Below are 8,167 nucleotides of genomic sequence, written 5' to 3'. Positions count from 1 at the left end.
AGATGTTACCCTATGCTCTGCATGGCTACCGTACTACTGTGCGCAGTTCAACCGGGGCAACCCCTTTCTCTCTTGTATATGGTATGGAAGCAGTTCTTCCTTTGGAAGTGGAGATCCCATCTCTCCGTGTGATCATGGAAGCAAAGTTATCTGAGGCTGAATGGTGCCAAAGCCGGTATGATCAGTTGAATTTGATTGAGGAAAAACGCATGGATGCCATGGCTCGTGGACAATCATATCAAGCAAGAATGAAGACTGCCTTTGACAAGAAAGTCCATCCTCGAGAATTCAAGGTAGGGGAACTTGTATTGAAAAGGAGGGTAAGCCAGCAACCCGACCCAAGGGGCAAGTGGACGCCTAACTATGAAGGTCCTTATGTTGTCAAGAAGGCCTTCTCCGGTGGTGCTTTAATCCTTACACACATGGATGGTGTAGAACTTCCAAATCCAGTGAATGCCGATATAGTCAAGAAATACTTTGCCTAGAAATGTGAAAAGAACAGCGTGGTAGGTCGAAAACCCGAGAGGGCGGCCTAGGCAAAAATGCGCTTCCCGGTGGATCGAAAACCCGAAAGGGCGGTCCATGCAAAAATAAGGGACAAAAAATATATATGAAAAGCTCGTTGAGATTGTATGCAACTCAGGCAAGAATGAGCGTCTCGATGAATCGAAAACCCGGAAGGGCGGTTCATGCAAAAATGAGATTGAAACAAAAGGCAAGTAACTATATCTGGCCAACCACCGTCCCCCTTGGGGCATCTGCAGCTGTTAATGACTATCTCCATCAAAAGCTCTTATGCTTGCGAATTCAAAGTTTCTGGGAAATGTCATGATTACTGTGTTCAATGTACCACCAACCAATAAAATTACCATTTTCCAAGCTTTGTAAATCCGTGGAGTCACGCCTTCGGCTGACCACCGCTCTTATACATCAATTTGAGCTTGTGCTTTTGTTTGAAACTCTATTTTTCTTCTACTTTCAAAGCTATATACAAAACATTTTCTTTCTATTTTGATAATGACAATGCTTGAAACAAACATTTTTGAAAATTGAAAACTTTTGTCTATTTTGAAAAGCAAACCTGAGCAACAGGGTACATTCAAATGAACATGCATGAGCGAGTGTGTGTTGGTGTCTATTTCAATATATGTTACAAGCAGGTTCTCCTCCAGGATAATCTGTGGTCAATGGCAAGAATGAAAAAACAGAATGAAAATGCATAAAAACAAATGAGCTCGCTAAGTTGAAAACCCGGAAGGGCGGCTTAGGCAAAAATGAGCACCCCGCTGGATTGACAACCCGAAAGGGCAGTTCAGGCAAAAATGGGGCATTGAAAAGAATTTATTTCCCCGGTGGATCGAAAACCCGAAAGGGCGATCCAGGCAAAAATGGGATGCAAAAAAAAAATGATGAATGAAAATTGAGAAAATAACATGCAAAAAGCATTGACCACAGATGCGACGCCCACGGTACATCCGGCATTATTCCCAGTAGAGTCTCCCAAGACTCTATCCCCAGCAAGTTGCATAGCTACCGGCCCTCAGCCTAGGTCCCGACACGTCTCCCAACGACGTCATCTCCAAAGAGGATTTCCAAGAATGTGTAATATAGCACGAGCCACTATGTGCCCAATACTCTAATGTCTTGTCTTCCCCGTGAAGTCGTGCCTACGAATTGCCAACAGTCATGCATTACAAGCATTCATACATGCATAATCATGCATATTACGTGCCCATGCATTTAATGAAACTGTTATATCATCCATGCATATTTCCAATGTCAAACATCAGTCTCAATTCAACACTCATGTCAGGTTCTCTGTCAAAACCTTGTGAGCCAATAATATCGGTCAATTTCTACCTTTCAAATCAAATCGACGTCAAGTCAATCTCAATCTATACTTTGTCAAAAAAAAAACCAATCCCCAGTGAACCTGTTTCTGTTTGGTCAAGTGGCTAGTTCAAGTCCAAGAACAGCTTGTACCTATCAATTTGCTTATGTTATCGGTCGAGTTACCAGTTCGCATCCAAGAACAAGCTCGCACCTGTCTTTTTGTCTATGATTTTGGTCAAGTGGCTAGTTCAAGTCCAAGAACAGCTTGTACCCGTCTATCTGTTTCTGTTCGCTCAAGTGGCTAGCTCGATCTAAGAGCAGCTTGCGCCTGTCTATTTTGTATTTGTCTCCGGTGGAGTAACCAGTTCGCATCTAAGAATAACTCGCACTTTCCAATATCCCCAAGTGAGTTACCAGTTCGAATCCATAAGAACAACTCATGTTTGTCCAGTAACCTCTATCCCCTGTGAAGTGACCAGTTCGAATCCATAAGAACAACTCGCAGTTATCTGTTTGTTTCATTCCCGGTCAAGTGGCTAGTTTGAATCCAAGAACAGCTTGTACCTGTCCAACTTGTTTCTAGTTTCCCGTTACTCCGCTATTCATTATCTTTGTCAATGTCTACCAATCCCGCAATGGATACGACATATTTTGTTAATTCCAATCCCCATGAGGTCTTGCATTCATAATCCAAATGATGCATGGCATGCATACTATTTGAAAATGGGTAGGCGTATTTTTACGTCCAAACACAGTGCAAATGCTAATATTTAAGTATCTTCGTCCTGTCAAGCCAAAGACTCCGTCTCTTGACTCTCCAGACAAAGAAACTTAAATAGGGGCAGCTGTTATACCCTGATTTTGGACCTAAAAATACTCGTCCAAATTTCTTTTCTAACACTGATATTTGTCAATTCTCTATTATTTTACTCTGAATCTTTAACTCTCTTTTAAACGTATTTTACTGCCTCTGTCTGTCTTTTCTTGCATTACAAGTCATTTAAGAACTTTCTGAAACGTCGCATTACTTTTCTTGCATTTTATTTCAAAAAACATGCAAAAAGGGTATTTTGGTCATTTCCTGCAGTGGAACCCATTTTAGTCCCTGTGTTTGCCTCTGAGTCTTTTCAATTTGTCTGTACAAATCATTATTGAGTCTTTGTTTAAAAAATCATTTCAAAAAATTGCATCTGAGTCAGTTTAGTCCCTAGGGGCATTTTGGTCTTTTCCTGTCAAAATTTTGACAGGGAGGTATTTTGAAATACCTCATGTCAGTTTTTGGTTCGTTTTAGTCCTTTTGTTGATTTTATTTTAGGTTTCACTTTACGTTTTGTCAGGTTACCAATTTTATTTCAATTTTATTTTTATTTTTGCATTTTGGTCCTCAAAGAGGTCCAAAATTGCTTTTCAGTCCAGAACTCTTTTTTTTTTTAAATTGCATTTTAGTCCAAAATATTTGAAAATTCCATTTCAGTCCTTTTTATTATTATTGCAGTTTAGTCCTTTTATTTTTCCTTTTGGCAGCAAGGTCCTTAAGTCCAAGACAGGTGTCACTTTCTCATTGGTTCAGAAGCACACATGGCAGCCTATAAAAGGCGCATTTACTGTACAAGTCAGGATCAGATCCATTAATCACACGCCAACTCATAAACACAAATCCAATTTTCTCTCTCTCAGCAATTGAATCAAAACAGAAAATTTCTCAAGAACACCAAGAACACAAAACCCTAACCGTTTCCAGAAATTTCAAAATTCATCAGAATCAACGAATTTCACATCAATCCTCAGAGATTCGTGTGAATCTTCATCACTGGATTGAAGATTCTCCTGCAATTCTAAGTGCGAGCTCACATTGAAGCAAGCTCAAGCACTGATCACAGGGATCCTCTCACGCAGATCTAAGAAGCAAGAAGCAAACTCAAGCGTTGATCACAGAGAAGATTAGAAGAGGAAAAGAAGCAAGGTTGAAACCGGCGAAGAAGATGAAGAAACAGAACTGGTGAATCACCGATTTATTTTCGGTCCAAAGAACAAGCAGAAGAATCAAAAATCATCAAGAACAGAATCAAGTTTTCCGAAGAATCTCATAAAACCTCCAATCAAAAACTTCAGGTAAAACTCAGAACATAATTTCTTTTCAAAAGTGATATCATAGTTTAACCTGTAAAATCACGTGAACAAACAGATCTAAAAAAATTTCCAGAATCACAAAGATAAAATCATAACCGTAAACACCAAAACCTAGATCCATAAGGATCCAAGTTTTGAAAGCAAGAACAAGCACCAGAGAAGTGATAAACGACGAAACGATGTAGATCCTTAAAGATCTAAACGTTTTCTTTCAAAAAAAGATCAAAAAAATTAGTTTCAAAACCGTACGAAAATTTTCAGATCTACGTCGTTTCAAGCCGTGTTTGAGAAAATCTTTGCTGGATTCGTGTTTAGGGTTAAAGGACGAATCGTTTGATGTGGAAATTTTTAAGTTATGGAAAATTAGGTCACCGGAGAGTTCATAGGCTCGCCGGAGAAGATGAAGTTTCCGGCGGACCTTCAAGGTCTCCGCGGTAGCTTCATCCTCACCGGCGGTGAGTTTAGAGAAAGGCGAGAGAGAGGCGAGAGAAGAGGAGTTTAGAGAGAGAAAGGTGTGTTGCAAATGAAAAAACCGGCGCATTAGGCTTTTATATAGGGCGCTAGACCGGACCGGTTCAAGACCGGTCCAACCCCCTGCGTTGTGAGCCCTTAGATCTAGGGTTTGGGATCTTGGATCAATCCAACGATCCCTGAGCGTCCCTGTGAGATCCGGATCCTTTGGTTTTGGGCTGGGCTTTTTTCTGTACGTTTTTGTTTATTTTCCTGCTATCTGCACCATATTTCTTTGCTGTTTGAACTTCTGCATGCTTAAATTTTCTCTAAAAATCTCCAAAAATTATCACATGTTTCTTGATGTATTTTCATACTTTTTTTTATATTTTTCAATGGTTTTAAAATGATAAAAAAAAAACATATGATATTTCTTGGGTAATTAGTGTATTTAGACATAAATTTGTGCATTTTTTAGTAGTGTACTCCTCATGAAATGTTGACATGTGATATGAATTTTTGGAATGCAATTTTGTGATAAGTTTGTTACTGATTACATGTTTAATTTGCTGCTTGTGTATCTCAATTTCATCTCCCTTCTTGACTTGCAATTAGTATGCATTTTTACTAGTAAATAAAGTGCCAAAATAGTTTGAAAGTGTGCCATAAACTTTAGCATCAAATATGTCCCATTTTTTTTTTTTTTTTTTACATTATGGCACAAAGCAAGACCTCTAAAAATGCCATAATGAAGGGATTATGGGTCATACATATGCTAGAGCCTTAGGACCATTTTCATGCACATTTTGTCACTTTATTAGTTTCTTTTATGTCTTTCCTCTTAATATTTTTTGTGCATTTCTTTTATTCTATGCTTTATTTTACTAATCATCTCATTTCTTTTGTTCCATTCATTTCATGAGTATTTCTCCATTTCACCACTATCTCCTCCACTTCCTTTAGCTTAGCATTTATTTTTTGCAAATTTTAATTCATTCGGTGATGTAATTTGTTATCATTGGTTTGTAGCTTGGCAAAGGGGCCATAGAATGTATTTAGGCAATTTTTGTAATATGGACTATGGACACTATGACGCACCGGCACGCACACACTCACCCTAGATGTATGGCTAGGATTGCATGTGTAGATGTATGGCTAGGATTGCATGGTTAGATGAATGCTTAGGTTTAAACACTTAGAGAAAATCCATTTTTTTTTTCTTCCAAAAATGTGCAAACAAATTCGCTTCAAATATTTTTCATAAAAATGGAGTCAAAACTCCAACAATTTTTCATCTTTTATTTTCTTAATAAAATTCTCAAATAAATCTAATCATTTAGACTTTTTTTGCAAAATCACTAAACAAACCCCCACTCTTTTCATACTCTAATGCTCATGAAGCCTCTCAATCCCTTTCTTCAAAATCATTTTCAAGATTTAAAATCAAGCAATTAAAACAAAAAACAACAAGTCTTTTTAGCAAGAACTACGCCGGTTTTGATCCCGTAAAACGGTACGTAGGCAAGGGACTTTAACCCCTCCAAGCCGAAATAAAATCAAATTCTACTTCTTCTCACCCCCATTCTTCACTAATCACACCTTCATTTTTTTTACAAGTAGGCAATAAAAATAAAGCGTAGAAATCAACTTAGGAGAACGGCTCTTATGGAATACCATAATCGTTCCGGGTGCCTAACACCTTCCCGTAGCGAAAACGACCCCCGAATCTAGAACTTTTTAAGGGTTTTTCTCCTTTTACCCTTCCCAAGAAAAAAGAGAGATATCAACGGTCAAAAGGTTCAAGTCCAATTAATGGCTTGGCACCCAAAAACCATGATAACAACGCTCGTTTCGTGGCATTTTGAATAAGTTATGAAATTGTTTCAAAATGATTTTTCTCAAAACAATAAGTCTTCAACAACAACAACAATTCATTTCTTCCAATTCAACACAATTCAACCACAACATCTCAACATAATTCATACCCAAGTCTTGAAATGAATTTATCATCAACAATTAACCACAACTTATAATCATGCATTCCATCATATTTCAACAACAACAAGTCATAATTCACCAATTGAACATAATTCTCAACTACCCATTTATATACATCATGAACATGCAATTTTATCATCAACAATTCAATTATCATGTAATTAACATACTCAAACATATCACTACAACATGAGCACGAATTTTCAAGATTGGATTCACAATAATCACTTATTCAATTAAGCACTTATTCATACAACAAATGAAAAATTACACTAAATGATTATGATGAATTCTAACCCCTTACCTTAGTTAGATCAATTCCCTAGCTCTAGCTTCACTTTAGCTCCTAGCTCTCTTCCAATCCCTTAAATCTTCAAGCTCCTCTTCTCTCTGACCATTTTTCCTCTTTTCCTTCACTTTCTCTCTCTACCTCTCTCAAAATATCTTTGTAATGAAAATTTGTGTAATATTTTCTCTTAAGACAACCCTTATATAGTCTATTCTCTTAATGGACTTAACCCTAAACCTTAGTGAACTTAACTCACTCCAACTCAATTCTAAAATGTTTCTACACATTCAACGGTAAATTACTAATAACGGTCACTTAACGGTAAAATTCTAATAACTAATCACTACGATAGTAACTTAGCAAAAATAACGGTTCTCACTAACCACTAAAAGTAATTCTCACCAAAAGTTACTAATTTACTCTTACACTCAAAATGACCAAAATACCCCTGAGTCCAAAATGACTAAATTACCCTTATAACATGGAAACCCATGAAAATGCACCAAATGATGAATGATCATACATAAGCACATATATATTATAAAACCACATACATCATTTATTCAATAAACCTAAAAAATGAAAATTCGCTTATAAATGTGACTGGATGAAGTATATATATATATAGTGATCATTATGAATTTTCATTTCTTATAATACTTGATTTCTTAAATAATTTATAATTAATTTGTTCTTCATTTAAAAACTCTATAATTTATGGTGAAGTTTATTGTACGTTCAAGTCAAAATAAAAATAGATCAAGACTTCTTTAGAATGCTACGAAATTTTTCATATCCTTTCTATATATTTTTACAGATGTCTTTGCAAAAAACAGCCTAAAATGGACACCCGTGTTTCAGAAAAACATGAACAAAATGATGGATTACTCCAATGCGCGAAGATGGATTATGTGGCAGATAACCTATAGCGGAAAAAAAAAGTGTCAGAAATGCCGTTTTGAAGTTTGGTCAACTCAACCACAACTTTATCATAGTAAGTTGCAATAATATTGTCCATATCTTGTAACGTCAATCATTTCTCTTTCGTTGTAAATCCCCTCGGAGGGTACAAACCATCTTGATATATTTAAAATGTGTTTCAAAGCTCAATGTTGACATATAATCACTCTTATGCAGACTTAACTCTCTAAGCAAGGCAAGACGAATTAACCTGTGACTATCTCCACCATGACCAAGATATTTAGCTACAAAGTGGAATGCACAATTACTATCACTTTTAACATCCTTGATTTTTTTCCTATACGTGAATGCATGTACAAAGACGGGTAGCACTTGAGTGACATAGAGTTGGGTGAATGTTGGAGAATGTTAGATCATGAAACTGGATTAGACGATAAATTACCTCCAATAAATTTTGAAATTTTTAAACGAGAAGAATTAATATGAATTTTATACGAGGAGAAGATTAAAAGAGCGGAATACAAAGCCTTTATGTACACAAATTTT

Source organism: Medicago truncatula, chromosome 4 (genome assembly GCF_003473485.1).
Source record: "Medicago truncatula cultivar Jemalong A17 chromosome 4, MtrunA17r5.0-ANR, whole genome shotgun sequence".
Lineage (NCBI taxonomy): Eukaryota > Viridiplantae > Streptophyta > Magnoliopsida > Fabales > Fabaceae > Medicago > Medicago truncatula.
This window is presented reverse-complemented; position numbering follows the sequence as displayed.